The 19583-nt window shown below is 50.4% G+C and overlaps 1 protein-coding gene across 1 annotated transcript in view; it reads right to left on the reverse strand.

Annotated features, from left to right (window-relative positions):
• HSPA12A (heat shock protein family A (Hsp70) member 12A) overlaps positions 1 to 19583 on the reverse strand; it is a 139635-nt gene that overhangs the window by 62895 nt on the left and 57157 nt on the right. The gene's annotated exons all lie outside the window — the stretch shown is intronic.

Consider the following 19583-nt stretch of genomic DNA (forward strand, 5'->3'; position numbering starts at 1 on the left):
TCCGGGGGCTTCACTGTCCTCATCTACATCCATAGACATTAATATGGAGAAAGTATATGCCCCCCACATCCACCTCCGGGGGCTTCACTGTCCTCATCTACATCCATAGACATTAATATGGAGAAAGTATGTGCCCCCCACATCCTCCTCCGGGGGCTTCACTGTCCTCATCTACATCCATAGACATTAATATGGAGAAAGTATGTGCCCCCCACATCCTCCTCCGGGGGCTTCACTGTCCTCATCTACATCCATAGACATTAATATGGAGAAAGTATATGCCCCCCACATCCACCTCCGGGGGCTTCACTGTCCTCATCTACATCCATAGACATTAATATGGAGAAAGTATGTGCCCCCCACATCCTCCTCCGGGGGCTTCTCTGTCCTCATCTACATCCATAGACATTAATATGGAGACAGTATGTGCCCCCCACATCCACCTCCGGGGGCTTCACTGTCCTCATCTACATCCATAGACATTAATATGGAGAAAGTATGTGCCCCCCACATCCTCCTCCGGGGGCTTCACTGTCCTCATCTACATCCATAGACATTAATATGGAGAAAGTATGTGCCCCCCACATCCTCCTCCGGGGGCTTCACTGTCCTCATCTACATCCATAGACATTAATATGGAGAAAGTATGTGCCCCCCACATCCACCTCCGGGGGCTTCACTGTCCTCATCTACATCCATAGACATTAATATGGAGAAAGTATGTGCCCCCCACATCCACCTCCGGGGGCTTCACTGTCCTCATCTACATCCATAGACATTAATATGTAGAGAGTATATGCCCCCCACATCCTCCTCCGGGGGCTTCTCTGTCCTCATCTACATCCATAGACATTAATATGGAGAAAGTATGTGCCCCCCACATCCACCTCCGGGGGCTTCACTGTCCTCATCTACATCCATAGACATTAATATGGAGACAGTATGTGCCCCCACATCCTCCTCCGGGGGCTTCTCTGTCCTCATCTACATCTATAGACATTAATATGGAGAAAGTATGTGCCCCCCACATCCACCTCCGGGGGCTTCTCTGTCCTCATCTACATCCATAGACATTAATATGGAGAAAGTATGTGCCCCCCACATCCTCCTCCGGGGGCTTCACTGTCCTCATCTACATCCATAGACATTAATATGGAGACAGTATGTGCCCCCCACATCCTCCTCCGGGGGCTTCTCTGTCCTCATCTACATCCATAGACATTAATATGGAGAAAGTATGTGCCCCCCACATCCTCCTCCGGGGGCTTCACTGTCCTCATCTACATCCATAGACATTAATATGGAGACAGTATGTGCCCCCCACATCCTCCTCCGGGGGCTTCACTGTCCTCATCTACATCCATAGACATTAATATGGAGAAAGTATGTGCCCCCCACATCCTCCTCCGGGGGCTTCACTGTCCTCATCTACATCCATAGACATTAATATGGAGACAGTATGTGCCCCCCACATCCTCCTCCGGGGGCTTCACTGTCCTCATCTACATCCATAGACATTAATATGGAGACAGTATGTGCCCCCCACATCCTCCTCCGGGGGCTTCACTGTCCTCATCTACATCCATAGACATTAATATGTAGAAAGTATGTGCCCCCCACATCCTCCTCCGGGGGCTTCACTGTCCTCATCTACATCCATAGACATTAATATGGAGAAAGTATGTGCCCCCCACATCCACCTCCGGGGGCTTCTCTGTCCTCATCTACATCCATAGACATTAATATGGAGACAGTATGTGCCCCCCACATCCTCCTCCGGGGGCTTCACTGTCCTCATCTACATCCATAGACATTAATATGGAGACAGTATGTGCCCCCCACATCCTCCCCCGGGGGCTTCTCTGTCCTCATCTACATCCATAGACATTAATATGGAGACAGTATGTGCCCCCCACATCCACCTCCGGGGGCTTCTCTGTCCTCATCTACATCCATAGACATTAATATGGAGACAGTATGTGCCCCCCACATCCTCCTCCGGGGGCTTCACTGTCATCATCTACATCCATAGATATTAATATGGAGAAAGTATGTGCCCCCCACATCCTCCTCCGGGGGCTTCACTGTCCTCATCTACATCCATAGACATTAATATGGAGACAGTATGTGCCCCCCACATCCTCCTCCGGGGGCTTCACTGTCCTCATCTACATCCATAGACATTAATATGGAGACAGTATGTGCCCCCCACATCCTCCTCCGGGGGCTTCACTGTCCTCATCTACATCCATAGATATTAATATGGAGAAAGTATGTGCCCCCCACATCCACCTCCGGGCGCTTCACTGTCCTCATCTACATCCATAGACATTAATATGGAGAAAGTATGTGCCCCCCACATCCTCCTCCGGGGGCTTCACTGTCCTCATCTACATCCATAGACATTAATATGGAGAAAGTATGTGCCCCCCACATCCTCCTCCGGGGGCTTCACTGTCCTCATCTACATCCATAGACATTAATATGGAGACAGTATGTGCCCCCCACATCCACCTCCGGGGGCTTCACTGTCCTCATCTACATCCATAGACATTAATATGGAGAAAGTATGTGCCCCCCACATCCTCCTCCGGGGGCTTCTCTGTCCTCATCTACATCCATAGACATTAATATGGAGAAAGTATGTGCCCCCCACATCCTCCTCCGGGGGCTTCTCTGTCCTCATCTACATCCATAGACATTAATATGGAGAAAGTATGTGCCCCCCACATCCACCTCCGGGGGCTTCACTGTCCTCATCTACATCCATAGACATTAATATGGAGAAAGTATGTGCCCCCCACATCCACCTCCGGGGGCTTCTCTGTCCTCATCTACATCTATAGACATTAATATGGAGAAAGTATGTGCCCCCCACATCCTCCTCCGGGGGCTTCTCTGTCCTCATCTACATCCATAGACATTAATATGGAGAAAGTATGTGCCCCCCACATCCTCCTCCGGGGGCTTCTCTGTCCTCATCTACATCCATAGACATTAATATGGAGAAAGTATGTGCCCCCCACATCCACCTCCGGGGGCTTCACTGTCCTCATCTACATCCATAGACATTAATATGGAGACAGTATGTGCCCCCCACATCCACCTCCGGGGGCTTCACTGTCCTCATCTACATCCATAGACATTAATATGGAGAAAGTATGTGCCCCCCACATCCTCCTCCGGGGGCTTCACTGTCCTCATCTACATCCATAGACATTAATATGGAGACAGTATGTGCCCCCCACATCCTCCTCCGGGGGCTTCACTGTCCTCATCTACATCCATAGACATTAATATGTAGAAAGTATGTGCCCCCCACATCCTCCTCCGGGGGCTTCACTGTCCTCATCTACATCCATAGACATTAATATGTAGAAAGTATGTGCCCCCCACATCCACCTCCGGGGGCTTCTCTGTTCTCATCTACATCCATAGACATTAATATGGAGAAAGTATGTGCCCCCCACATCCTCCTCCGGGGGCTTCTCTGCCCTCATCTACATCCATAGACATTAATATGGAGACAGTATGTGCCCCCCACATCCACCTCCGGGGGCTTCACTGTCCTCATCTACATCCATAGACATTAATATGGAGAAAGTATGTGCCCCCCACATCCTCCTCCGGGGGCTTCACTGTCCTCATCTACATCCATAGACATTAATATGGAGAAAGTATGTGCCCCCCACATCCTCCTCCGGGGGCTTCACTGTCCTCATCTACATCCATAGACATTAATATGGAGACAGTATGTGCCCCCCACATCCTCCTCCGGGGGCTTCACTGTCCTCATCTACATCCATAGACATTAATATGGAGACAGTATGTGCCCCCCACATCCTCCTCCGGGGGCTTCACTGTCCTCATCTACATCCATAGACATTAATATGTAGAAAGTATGTGCCCCCCACATCCTCCTCCGGGGGCTTCACTGTCCTCATCTACATCCATAGACATTAATATGGAGAAAGTATGTGCCCCCCACATCCACCTCCGGGGGCTTCTCTGTTCTCATCTACATCCATAGACATTAATATGTAGAAAGTATGTGCCCCCCACATCCTCCTCCGGGGGCTTCTCTGCCCTCATCTACATCCATAGACATTAATATGGAGACAGTATGTGCCCCCCACATCCACCTCCGGGGGCTTCACTGTCCTCATCTACATCCATAGACATTAATATGGAGAAAGTATGTGCCCCCCACATCCTCCTCCGGGGGCTTCACTGTCCTCATCTACATCCATAGACATTAATATGGAGAAAGTATGTGCCCCCCACATCCTCCTCCGGGGGCTTCTCTGTCCTCATCTACATCCATAGACATTAATATGGAGACAGTATGTGCCCCCCACATCCACCTCCGGGGGCTTCTCTGCCCTCATCTACATCCATAGACATTAATATGGAGAAAGTATGTGCCCCCCACATCCACCTCCGGGGGCTTCACTGTCCTCATCTACATCCATAGACATTAATATGGAGACAGTATGTGCCCCCCACATCCTCCTCCGGGGGCTTCACTGTCCTCATCTACATCCATAGACATTAATATGGAGAAAGTATGTGCCCCCCACATCCACCTCCGGGGGCTTCACTGTCCTCATCTACATCCATAGACATTAATATGGAGACAGTATGTGCCCCCCACATCCTCCTCCGGGGGCTTCACTGTCCTCATCTACATCCATAGACATTAATATGGAGAAAGTATGTGCCCCCCACATCCTCCTCCGGGGGCTTCACTGTCCTCATCTACATCCATAGACATTAATATGGAGAAAGTATGTGCCCCCCACATCCTCCTCCGGGGGCTTCACTGTCCTCATCTACATCCATAGACATTAATATGGAGAAAGTATGTGCCCCCCACATCCTCCTCCGGGGGCTTCACTGTCCTCATCTACATCCATAGACATTAATATGGAGAAAGTATGTGCCCCCCACATCCACCTCCGGGGGCTTCACTGTCCTCATCTACATCCATAGACATTAATATGTAGAGAGTATATGCCCCCCACATCCTCCTCCGGGGGCTTCTCTGTCCTCATCTACATCCATAGACATTAATATGGAGAAAGTATGTGCCCCCCACATCCACCTCCGGGGGCTTCACTGTCCTCATCTACATCCATAGACATTAATATGGAGACAGTATGTGCCCCCACATCCTCCTCCGGGGGCTTCTCTGTCCTCATCTACATCTATAGACATTAATATGGAGAAAGTATGTGCCCCCCACATCCTCCTCCGGGGGCTTCACTGTCCTCCTCTACATCCATAGACATTAATATGGAGAAAGTATGTGCCCCCCACATCCTCCTCCGGGGGCTTCACTGTCCTCATCTACATCCATATACATTAATATGGAGACAGTATGTGCCCCCCACATCCTCCTCCGGGGGCTTCACTGTCCTCATCTACATCCATATACATTAATATGGAGACAGTATGTGCCCCCCACATCCACCTCCGGGGGCTTCTCTGTCCTCATCTACATCCATAGACATTAATATGGAGAAAGTATGTGCCCCCCACATCCACCTCCGGGGGCTTCACTGTCCTCATCTACATCCATAGACATTAATATGGAGAAAGTATATGCCCCCCACATCCACCTCCGGGGGCTTCACTGTCCTCATCTACATCCATAGACATTAATATGGAGACAGTATGTGCCCCCCACATCCTCCTCCGGGGGCTTCTCTGACCTCATCTAGATCCATAGACATTAATATGGAGAAAGTATGTGCCCCCCACATCCTCCTCCGGGGGCTTCACTGTCCTCATCTACATCCATAGACATTAATATGGAGAAAGTATGTGCCCCCCACATCCTCCTCCGGGGGCTTCACTGTCCTCATCTACATCCATAGACATTAATATGGAGAAAGTATGTGCCCCCCACATCCTCCTCCGGGGGCTTCACTGTCCTCATCTACATCCATAGACATTAATATGGAGAAAGTATGTGCCCCCCACATCCACCTCCGGGGGCTTCACTGTCCTCATCTACATCCATAGACATTAATATGGAGAAAGTATGTGCCCCCCACATCCTCCTCCGGGGGCTTCACTGTCCTCATCTACATCCATAGACATTAATATGGAGAAAGTATGTGCCCCCCACATCCACCTCCGGGGGCTTCACTGTCCTCATCTACATCCATAGACATTAATATGGAGAAAGTATGTGCCCCCCACATCCTCCTCCGGGGGCTTCTCTGTCCTCATCTACATCTATAGACATTAATATGGAGACAGTATGTGCCCCCCACATCCTCCTCCGGGGGCTTCACTGTCCTCATCTACATCCATAGACATTAATATGGAGACAGTATGTGCCCCCCACATCCTCCTCCGGGGGCTTCTCTGTCCTCATCTACATCCATAGACATTAATATGGAGACAGTATGTGCCCCCCACATCCACCTCCGGGGGCTTCTCTGTCCTCATCTACATCCATAGACATTAATATGGAGACAGTATGTGCCCCCCACATCCTCCTCCGGGGGCTTCACTGTCCTCATCTACATCCATAGACATTAATATGGAGACAGTATGTGCCCCCCACATCCTCCTCCGGGGGCTTCACTGTCCTCATCTACATCCATAGACATTAATATGGAGACAGTATGTGCCCCCCACATCCACCTCCGGGGGCTTCTCTGTCCTCATCTACATCCATAGACATTAATATGGAGACAGTATGTGCCCCCCACATCCTCCTCCGGGGGCTTCTCTGTCCTCATCTACATCCATAGACATTAATATGGAGACAGTATGTGCCCCCCACATCCACCTCCGGGGGCTTCTCTGTCCTCATCTACATCCATAGACATTAATATGGAGACAGTATGTGCCCCCCACATCCTCCTCCGGGGGCTTCACTGTCCTCATCTACATCCATAGACATTAATATGGAGACAGTATGTGCCCCCCACATCCACCTCCGGGGGCTTCTCTGTCCTCATCTACATCCATAGACATTAATATGGAGAAAGTATGTGCCCCCCACATCCTCCTCCGGGGGCTTCTCTGTCCTCATCTACATCTATAGACATTAATATGGAGACAGTATGTGCCCCCCACATCCTCCTCCGGGGGCTTCTCTGTCCTCATCTACATCTATAGACATTAATATGGAGACAGTATGTGCCCCCCACATCCACCTCCGGGGGCTTCTCTGTCCTCATCTACATCCATAGACATTAATATGGAGACAGTATGTGCCCCCCACATCCTCCTCCGGGGGCTTCACTGTCCTCATCTACATCCATAGACATTAATATGGAGACAGTATGTGCCCCCCACATCCTCCTCCGGGGGCTTCACTGTCCTCATCTACATCCATAGACATTAATATGTAGAAAGTATGTGCCCCCCACATCCTCCTCCGGGGGCTTCACTGTCCTCATCTACATCCATAGACATTAATATGGAGAAAGTATGTGCCCCCCACATCCACCTCCGGGGGCTTCTCTGTCCTCATCTACATCCATAGACATTAATATGGAGACAGTATGTGCCCCCCACATCCTCCTCCGGGGGCTTCACTGTCCTCATCTACATCCATAGACATTAATATGGAGAAAGTATGTGCCCCCCACATCCTCCTCCGGGGGCTTCACTGTCATCATCTACATCCATAGATATTAATATGGAGAAAGTATGTGCCCCCCACATCCTCCTCCGGGGGCTTCACTGTCCTCATCTACATCCATAGACATTAATATGGAGACAGTATGTGCCCCCCACATCCTCCTCCGGGGGCTTCACTGTCCTCATCTACATCCATAGACATTAATATGGAGACAGTATGTGCCCCCCACATCCTCCTCCGGGGGCTTCACTGTCCTCATCTACATCCATAGATATTAATATGGAGAAAGTATGTGCCCCCCACATCCTCCTCCGGGGGCTTCACTGTCCTCATCTACATCCATAGACATTAATATGGAGAAAGTATGTGCCCCCCACATCCTCCTCCGGGGGCTTCACTGTCCTCATCTACATCCATAGACATTAATATGGAGATAGTATGTGCCCCCCACATCCTCCTCCGGGGGCTTCACTGTCCTCATCTACATCCATAGACATTAATATGGAGACAGTATGTGCCCCCCACATCCTCCTCCGGGCGCTTCACTGTCCTCATCTACATCCATAGACATTAATATGGAGAAAGTATGTGCCCCCCACATCCTCCTCCGGGGGCTTCACTGTCCTCATCTACATCCATAGACATTAATATGGAGAAAGTATGTGCCCCCCACATCCTCCTCCGGGGGCTTCACTGTCCTCATCTACATCCATAGACATTAATATGGAGACAGTATGTGCCCCCCACATCCTCCTCCGGGGGCTTCACTGTCCTCATCTACATCCATAGACATTAATATGGAGACAGTATGTGCCCCCCACATCATCCTCCGGGGGCTTCACTGTCCTCATCTACATCCATAGACATTAATATGGAGACAGTATGTGCCCCCCACATCCACCTCCGGGGGCTTCACTGTCCTCATCTACATCCATAGACATTAATATGGAGAAAGTATGTGCCCCCCACATCCACCTCCGGGGGCTTCACTGTCCTCATCTACATCCATAGACATTAATATGTAGAAAGTATGTGCCCCCCACATCCTCCTCCGGGGGCTTCACTGTCCTCATCTACATCCATAGACATTAATATGTAGAAAGTATGTGCCCCCCACATCCACCTCCGGGGGCTTCTCTGTTCTCATCTACATCCATAGACATTAATATGGAGAAAGTATGTGCCCCCCACATCCTCCTCCGGGGGCTTCACTGTCCTCATCTACATCCATAGACATTAATATGGAGACAGTATGTGCCCCCCACATCCTCCTCCGGGGGCTTCACTGTCCTCATCTACATCCATAGACATTAATATGGAGAAAGTATGTGCCCCCCACATCCTCCTCCGGGGGCTTCTCTGTTCTCATCTACATCCATAGACATTAATATGGAGAAAGTATGTGCCCCCCACATCCTCCTCCGGGGGCTTCACTGTCCTCATCTACATCCATAGACATTAATATGGAGACAGTATGTGCCCCCCACATCCTCCTCCGGGGGCTTCACTGTCCTCATCTACATCCATAGACATTAATATGGAGACAGTATGTGCCCCCCACATCCACCTCCGGGGGCTTCACTGTCCTCATCTACATCCATAGACATTAATATGGAGAAAGTATGTGCCCCCCACATCCTCCTCCGGGGGCTTCACTGTCCTCATCTACATCCATAGACATTAATATGGAGAAAGTATGTGCCCCCCACATCCTCCTCCGGGGGCTTCACTGTCCTCATCTACATCCATAGACATTAATATGGAGACAGTATGTGCCCCCCACATCCTCCTCCGAGGGCTTCACTGTCCTCATCTACATCCATAGACATTAATATGGAGACAGTATGTGCCCCCCACATCCTCCTCCGGGGGCTTCACTGTCCTCATCTACATCCATAGACATTAATATGTAGAAAGTATGTGCCCCCCCATCCTCCTCCGGGGGCTTCACTGTCCTCATCTACATCCATAGACATTAATATGGAGAAAGTATGTGCCCCCCACATCCACCTCCGGGGGCTTCTCTGTTCTCATCTACATCCATAGACATTAATATGTAGAAAGTATGTGCCCCCCACATCCTCCTCCGGGGGCTTCTCTGCCCTCATCTACATCCATAGACATTAATATGGAGACAGTATGTGCCCCCCACATCCACCTCCGGGGGCTTCTCTGCCCTCATCTACATCCATAGACATTAATATGGAGAAAGTATGTGCCCCCCACATCCTCCTCCGGGGGCTTCACTGTCCTCATCTACATCCATAGACATTAATATGGAGAAAGTATGTGCCCCCCACATCCTCCTCCGGGGGCTTCACTGTCCTCATCTACATCCATAGACATTAATATGGAGAAAGTATGTGCCCCCCACATCCTCCTCCGGGGGCTTCACTGTCCTCATCTACATCCATAGACATTAATATGGAGAAAGTATGTGCCCCCCACATCCTCCTCCGGGGGCTTCTCTGTCCTCATCTACATCCATAGACATTAATATGGAGACAGTATGTGCCCCCCACATCCTCCTCCGGGGGCTTCACTGTCCTCATCTACATCCATAGACATTAATATGGAGAAAGTATGTGCCCCCCACATCCTCCTCCGGGGGCTTCTCTGTCCTCATCTACATCCATAGACATTAATATGGAGAAAGTATGTGCCCCCCACATCCACCTCCGGGGGCTTCACTGTCCTCATCTACATCCATAGACATTAATATGGAGACAGTATGTGCCCCCCACATCCTCCTCCGGGGGCTTCACTGTCCTCATCTACATCCATAGACATTAATATGGAGAAAGTATGTGCCCCCCACATCCACCTCCGGGGGCTTCACTGTCCTCATCTACATCCATAGACATTAATATGGAGAAAGTATGTGCCCCCCACATCCTCCTCCGGGGGCTTCTCTGTCCTCATCTACATCCATAGACATTAATATGGAGAAAGTATGTGCCCCCCACATCCACCTCCGGGGGCTTCTCTGTCCTCATCTACATCCATAGACATTAATATGGAGACAGTATGTGCCCCCCACATCCTCCTCCGGGGGCTTCACTGTCCTCCTCTACATCCATAGACATTAATATGGAGACAGTATGTGCCCCCCACATCCTCCTCCGGGGGCTTCTCTGTCCTCATCTACATCCATAGACATTAATATGGAGACAGTATGTGCCCCCCACATCCTCCTCCGGGGGCTTCACTGTCCTCATCTACATCCATAGACATTAATATGGAGACAGTATGTGCCCCCCACATCCTCCTCCGGGGGCTTCTCTGTCCTCATGTACATCCATAGACATTAATATGGAGAAAGTATGTGCCCCCCACATCCTCCTCCGGGGGCTTCACTGTCCTCATCTACACCCATAGACATTAATATGGAGAAAGTATGTGCCCCCCCACATCCTCCTCCGGGGGCTTCTCTGTCCTCATCTACATCCATAGACATTAATATGGAGACAGTATGTGCCCCCCACATCCTCCTCCGGGGGCTTCACTGTCCTCATCTACATCCATAGACATTAATATGGAGAAAGTATGTGCCCCCCACATCCTCCTCCGGGGGCTTCACTGTCCTCATCTACATCCATAGACATTAATATGGAGAAAGTATGTGCCCCCCCACATCCTCCTCCGGGGGCTTCTCTGTCCTCATCTACATCCATAGACATTAATATGGAGAAAGTATGTGCCCCCCACATCCACCTCCGGGGGCTTCACTGTCCTCATCTACATCCATAGAAATTAATATGGAGAAAGTATGTGCCCCCCACATCCTCCTCCGGGGGCTTCACTGTCCTCATCTACATCCATAGACATTAATATGGAGAAAGTATGTGCCCCCCACATCCTCCTCCGGGGGCTTCACTGTCCTCATCTACATCCATAGACATTAATATGGAGAAAGTATGTGCCCCCCACATCCACCTCCGGGGGCTTCACTGTCCTCATCTACATCCATAGACATTAATATGGAGACAGTATGTGCCCCCCACATCCTCCTCCGGGGGCTTCACTGTCCTCATCTACATCCATAGACATTAATATGGAGAAAGTATGTGCCCCCCACATCCTCCTCCGGGGGCTTCACTGTCCTCATCTACATCCATAGACATTAATATGGAGAAAGTATGTGCCCCCCACATCCACCTCCGGGGGCTTCACTGTCCTCATCTACATCCATAGACATTAATATGGAGACAGTATGTGCCCCCCACATCCTCCTCCGGAGGCTTCTCTGTCCTCATCTACATCCATAGACATTAATATGGAGACAGTATGTGCCCCCCACATCCTCCTCCGGGGGCTTCTCTGTCCTCATCTACATCCATAGACATTAATATGGAGACAGTATGTGCCCCCCACATCCTCCTACGGAGGCTTCTCTGTCCTCATCTACATCCATAGACATTAATATGGAGAAAGTATGTGCCCCCCACATCCACCTCCGGGGGCTTCTCTGTCCTCATCTACATCCATAGACATTAATATGGAGAAAGTATGTGCCCCCCACATCCTCCTCCGGGGGCTTCTCTGTCCTCATCTACATCCATAGACATTAATATGGAGACAGTATGTGCCCTCCACATCCTCCTCCGGGGGCTTCTCTGTCCTCATCTACATCCATAGACATTAATATGGAGACAGTATGTGCCCCCCACATCCTCCTCCGGGGGCTTCACTGTCCTCCTCTACATCCATAGACATTAATATGGAGACAGTATGTGCCCCCCACATCCTCCTCCGGGGGCTTCTCTGTCCTCATCTACATCCATAGACATTAATATGGAGACAGTATGTGCCCCCCACATCCTCCTCCGGGGGCTTCTCTGTCCTCATCTACATCCATAGACATTAATATGGAGACAGTATGTGCCCCCCACATCCTCCTCCGGGGGCTTCTCTGTCCTCATCTACATCCATAGACATTAATATGGAGACAGTATGTGCCCCCCACATCCTCCTCCGGGGGCTTCTCTGTCCTCATCTACATCCATAGACATTAATATGGAGAAAGTATGTGCCCCCCACATCCTCCTCCGGGGGCTTCACTGTCCTCATCTACATCCATAGACATTAATATGGAGACAGTATGTGCCCCCCACATCCTCCTCCGGGGGCTTCACTGTCCTCATCTACATCCATAGACATTAATATGGAGACAGTATGTGCCCCCCACATCCTCCTCCGGGGGCTTCTCTGTCCTCATCTACATCCATAGACATTAATATGGAGACAGTATGTGCCCCCCACATCCTCCTCCGGGGGCTTCTCTGTCCTCATCTACATCCATAGACATTAATATGGAGACAGTATGTGCCCCCCACATCCTCCTCCGGGGGCTTCTCTGTCCTCATCTACATCCATAGACATTAATATGGAGACAGTATGTGCCCCCCACATCCTCCTCCGGGGGCTTCTCTGTCCTCATCTACATCCATAGACATTAATATGGAGAAAGTATGTGCCCCCCACATCCTCCTCCGGGGGCTTCACTGTCCTCATCTACATCCATAGACATTAATATGGAGACAGTATGTGCCCCCCACATCCTCCTCCGGGGGCTTCTCTGTCCTCATCTACATCCATAGACATTAATATGGAGACAGTATGTGCCCCCCACATCCTCCTCCGGGGGCTTCTCTGTCCTCATCTACATCCATAGACATTAATATGGAGACAGTATGTGCCCCCCACATCCACCTCCGGGGGCTTCTCTGTCCTCATCTACATCCATAGACATTAATATGGAGACAGTATGTGCCCCCCACATCCTCCTCCGGGGGCTTCACTGTCCTCATCTACATCCATAGACATTAATATGGAGACAGTATGTGCCCCCCACATCCTCCTCCGGGGGCTTCTCTGTCCTCATCTACATCCATAGACATTAATATGGAGACAGTATGTGCCCCCCACATCCTCCTCCGGGGGCTTCTCTGTCCTCATCTACATCCATAGACATTAATATGGAGACAGTATGTGCCCCCCACATCCTCCTCCGGGGGCTTCACTGTCCTCATCTACATCCATAGACATTAATATGGAGACAGTATGTGCCCCCCACATCAACCTCCGGGGGCTTCACTGTCCTCCTCTACATCCATAGACATTAATATGGAGACAGTATGTGCCCCCCACATCCTCCTCCGGGGGCTTCTCTGTCCTCATCTACATCCATAGACATTAATATGGAGACAGTATGTGCCCCCCACATCCTCCTCCGGGGGCTTCACTGTCCTCCTCTACATCCATAGACATTAATATGGAGACAGTATGTGCCCCCCACATCCTCCTCCGGGGGCTTCTCTGTCCTCATCTACATCCATAGACATTAATATGGAGACAGTATGTGCCCCCCACATCCTCCTCCGGGGGCTTCACTGTCCTCATCTACATCCATAGACATTAATATGGAGACAGTATGTGCCCCCCACATCCTCCTCCGGGGGCTTCTCTGTCCTCATCTACATCCATAGACATTAATATGGAGAAAGTATGTGCCCCCCCACATCCTCCTCCGGGGGCTTCTCTGTCCTCATCTACATCCATAGACATTAATATGGAGAAAGTATGTGCCCCCCACATCCACCTCCGGGGGCTTCACTGTCCTCATCTACATCCATAGACATTAATATGGAGAAAGTATGTGCCCCCCACATCCACCTCCGGGGGCTTCACTGTCCTCATCTACATCCATAGACATTAATATGGAGAAAGTATGTGCCCCCCACATCCACCTCCGGGGGCTTCACTGTCCTCATCTACATCCATAGACATTAATATGGAGACAGTATGTGCCCCCCACATCCTCCTCCGGGGGCTTCTCTGTCCTCATCTACATCCATAGACATTAATATGGAGAAAGTATGTGCCCCCCACATCCTCCTCCGGGGGCTTCACTGTCCTCATCTACATCCATAGATATTAATATGGAGACAGTATGTGCCCCCCACATCCTCCTCCGGGGGCTTCACTGTCCTCATCTACATCCATAGACATTAATATGGAGAAAGTATGTGCCCCCCACATCCTCCTCCGGGGGCTTCACTGTCCTCATCTACATCCATAGATATTAATATGGAGACAGTATGTGCCCCCCACATCCTCCTCCGGGGGCTTCACTGTCCTCATCTACATCCATAGACATTAATATGGAGACAGTATGTGCCCCCCACATCCTCCTCCGGGGGCTTCACTGTCCTCATCTACATCCATAGACATTAATATGGAGACAGTATGTGCCCCCCACATCCTCCTCCGGGGGCTTCACTGTCCTCATCTACATCCACAGACATTAATATGGAGAAAGTATGTGCCCCCCACATCCACCTCCGGGGGCTTCTCTGTCCTCATCTACATCCATAGACATTAATATGGAGAAAGTATGTGCCCCCCCACATCCTCCTCCGGGGGCTTCTCTGTCCTCATCTACATCCATAGACATTAATATGGAGAAAGTATGTGCCCCCCACATCCTCCTCCGGGGGCTTCACTGTCCTCATCTACATCCATAGACATTAATATGGAGAAAGTATGTGCCCCCCACATCCTCCTCAGGGGCCTTCACTGTCCTCATCTACATCCACAGACATTAATATGGAGAAAGTATGTGCCCCCCACATCCTCCTCCGGGGGCTTCACTGTCCTCATCTACATCCATAGACATTAATATGGAGAAAGTATGTGCCCCCCCACATCCACCTCCGGGGGCTTCTCTGTCCTCATCTACATCCATAGACATTAATATGGAGAAAGTGTGTGCCCCCCACATCCTCCTCCGGGGGCTTCTCGGTCCTCATCTACATCCATAGACATTAATATGGAGAAAGTATGTGCCCCCCCACATCCTCCTCCGGGGGCTTCACTGTCCTCATCTACATCCATAGACATTAATATGGAGAAAGTATGTGCCCCCCACATCCACCTCCGGGGGCTTCACTGTCCTCATCTACATCCATAGACATTAATATGGAGAAAGTATGTGCCCCCCCACATCCTCCTCCGGGGGCTTCTCTGTCCTCATCTACATCCATAGACATTAATATGGAGACAGTATGTGCCCCCCACATCCTCCTCCGGGGGCTTCTCTGTCCTCATCTACATCCATAGACATTAATATGGAGACAGTATGTGCCCCCCACATCCACCTCCGGGGGCTTCACTGTCCTCATCTACATCCATAGACATTAATATGGAGAAAGTATGTGCCCCCCACATCCACCTCCGGGGGCTTCACTGTCCTCATCTACATCCATAGACATTAATATGGAGAAAGTATGTGCCCCCCACATCCTCCTCCGGGGGCTTCTCGGTCCTCATCTACATCCATAGACATTAATATGGAGAAAGTATGTGCCCCCCACATCCTCCTCCGGGGGCTTCTCTGTCCTCATCTACATCCATAGACATTAATATGGAGAAAGTATGTGCCCCCCACATCCTCCTCCGGGGGCTTCTCTGTTCTCATCTACATCCATAGACATTAATATGGAGAAAGTATGTGCCCCCCACATCCTCCTCCGGGGGCTTCTCGGTCCTCATCTACATCCATAGACATTAATATGGAGAAAGTATGTGCCCCCCACATCCTCCTCCGGGGGCTTCTCTGTCCTCATCTACATCCATAGACATTAATATGGAGAAAGTATGTGCCCCCCACATCCTCCTCCGGGGGCTTCTCTGTTCTCATCTACATCCATAGACATTAATATGGAGAAAGTATGTGCCCCCCACATCCTCCTCCGGGGGCTTCTCTGTCCTCATCTACATCCATAGACATTAATATGGAGAAAGTATGTGCCCCCCACATCCTCCTCCGGGGGCTTCTCTGTCCTCATCTACATCCATAGACATTAATATGGAGAAAGTATGTGCCCCCCACATCCACCTCCGGGGGCTTCACTGACCTCATCTACATCCATAGACATTAATATGGAGAAAGTATGTGCCCCCCACATCCACCTCCGGGGGCTTCACTGTTCTCATCTACATCCATAGACATTAATATGGAGAAAGTATGTGCCCCCCACATCCACCTCCGGGGGCTTCACTGACCTCATCTACATCCATAGACATTAATATGGAGAAAGTATGTGCCCCCCACATCCACCTCCGGGGGCTTCACTGTTCTCATCTACATCCATAGACATTAATATGGAGAAAGTATGTGCCCCCCACATCCTCCTCCGGGGGCTTCTCTGTCCTCATCTACATCCATAGACATTAATATGGAGAAAGTATGTGCCCCTCACATCCTCCTCCGGGGGCTTTACTGTCCTCATCTACATCCACAGACATTAATATGGAGAAAGTATGTGCCCCCCACATCCACCTCCGGGGGCTTCACTGTCCTCATCTACATCCACAGACATTAATATGGAGAAAGTATGTGCCCCCCACATCCTCCTCCGGGGGCTTCTCTGTCCTCATCTACATCCATAGACATTAATATGGAGACAGTATGTGCCCCCCACATCCTCCTCCGGGGGCTTCACTGTCCTCATCTACATCCACAGACATTAATATGGAGAAAGTATGTGCCCCCCACATCCTCCTCCGGGGGCTTCACTGTCCTCATCTACATCCACAGACATTAATATGGAGAAAGTATGTGCCCCCCACATCCTCCTCCGGGGGCTTCACTGTCCTCATCTACATCCATAGACATTAATATGGAGAAAGTATGTGCCCCCCACATCCTCCTCCGGGGGCTTCACTGTCCTCATCTACATCCATAGACATTAATATGGAGAAAGTATGTGCCCCCCACATCCTCCTCCGGGGGCTTCACTGTCCTTATCTACATCCATAGACATTAATATGGAGACAGTATGTGCCCCCCACATCCTCCTCCGGGGGCTTCACTGTCCTCATCTACATCCATAGACATTAATATGGAGAAAGTATGTGCCCCCCACATCCACCTCCGGGGGCTTCACTGTCCTCATCTACATCCACAGACATTAATATGGAGAAAGTATGTGCCCCCCACATCCTCCTCCGGGGGCTTCACTGTCCTCATCTACATCCATAGACATTAATATGGAGAAAGTATGTGCCCCCCACATCCTCCTCCGGGGGCTTCACTGTCCTTATCTACATCCATAGACATTAATATGGAGACAGTATGTGCCCCCCACATCCTCCTCCGGGGGCTTCACTGTCCTCATCTACATCCATAGACATTAATATGGAGAAAGTATGTGCCCCCCACATCCTCCTCCGGGGGCTTCACTGTCCTCATCTACATCCATAGACATTAATATGGAGAAAGTGTGTGCCCCCCACATCCTCCTCCGGGGGCTTCACTGTCCTCATCTACATCCACAGACATTAATATGGAGAAAGTATGTGCCCCCCACATCCTCCTCCGGGGGCTTCACTGTCCTCATCTACATCCACAGACATTAATATGGAGAAAGTATGTGCCCCCCACATCCTCCTCCGGGGGCTTCACTGTCCTCATCTACATCCATAGACATTAATATGGAGAAAGTATGTGCCCCCCACATCCGCCTCCGGGGGCTTCACTGTCCTCATCTACATCCATAGACATTAATATGGAGAAAGTGTGTGCCCCCCACATCCTCCTCCGGGGGCTTCACTGTCCTCATCTACATCCACAGACATTAATATGGAGAAAGTATGTGCCCCCCACATCCTCCTCCGGGGGCTTCACTGTCCTCATCTACATCCATAGACATTAATATGGAGAAAGTGTGTGCCCCCCACATCCTCCTCCGGGGGCTTCTCGGTCCTCATCTACATCCATAGACATTAATATGGAGAAAGTATGTGCCCCCCATATCCTCCTCCGGGGGCTTCACTGTCCTCATCTACATCCACAGACATTAATATGGAGAAAGTATGTGCCCCCCACATCCTCCTCCGGGGGCTTCACTGTCCTCATCTGCATCCATAGACATTAATATGGAGAAAGTATGTGCCCCCCACATCCTCCTCCGGGGGCTTCACTGTCCTCATCTACATCCACAGACATTAATATGGAGAAAGTATGTGCCCCCCACATCCTCCTCCGGGGGCTTCACTGTCCTCATCTACATCCATAGACATTAATATAGAGATAGTATGTGCCCCCCACATCCTCCTCCGGGGGCTTCACTATCCTCATCTACATCCATAGATATTAATATGGAGAAAGTATGTGCCCCCCACATCCTCCTCCGGGGGCTTCACTGTCCTCATCTACATCCACAGACATTAATATGGAGAAAGTATGTGCCCCCCACATCCTCCTCCGGGGGCTTCACTGTCCTCATCTACATCCATAGACATTAATATAGAGATAGTATGTGCCCCCCACATCCTCCTCCGGGGGCTTCACTGTCCTCATCTACATCCATAGATATTAATATGGAGAAAGTATGTGCCCCCCACATCCTCCTCCGGGGGCTTCTCTGTCCTCATCTACATCCATAGACATTAATATGGAGACAGTATGTGCCCCCCACATCCTCCTCCGGGGGCTTCACTGTCCTCATCTACATCCATAGACATTAATATGGAGACAGTATGTGCCCCCCACATCCACCTCCGGGGGCTTCACTGTCCTCATCTACATCCATAGACATTAATATGGAGACAGTATGTGCCCCCCACATCCTCCTCCGGGGGCTTCACTGTCCTCATCTACATCCACAGACATTAATATGGAGAAAGTATGTGCCCCCCACATCCTCCTCCGGGGGCTTCACTGTCCTCATCTACATCCACAGACATTAATATGGAGAAAGTATGTGCCCCCCACATCCTCCTCCGGGGGCTTCACTGTCCTCATCTACATCCACAGACATTAATATGGAGAAAGTATGTGCCCCCCACATCCTCCTCCGGGGGCTTCACTGTCCTCATCTACATCCATAGACATTAATATGGAGAAAGTATGTGCCCCTCACATCCTCCTCCGGGGGCTTCACTGTCCTCATCTACATCCACAGACATTAAT

Source organism: Ranitomeya imitator, chromosome 2 (assembly GCF_032444005.1).
Source record: "Ranitomeya imitator isolate aRanImi1 chromosome 2, aRanImi1.pri, whole genome shotgun sequence".
Lineage (NCBI taxonomy): Eukaryota > Metazoa > Chordata > Amphibia > Anura > Dendrobatidae > Ranitomeya > Ranitomeya imitator.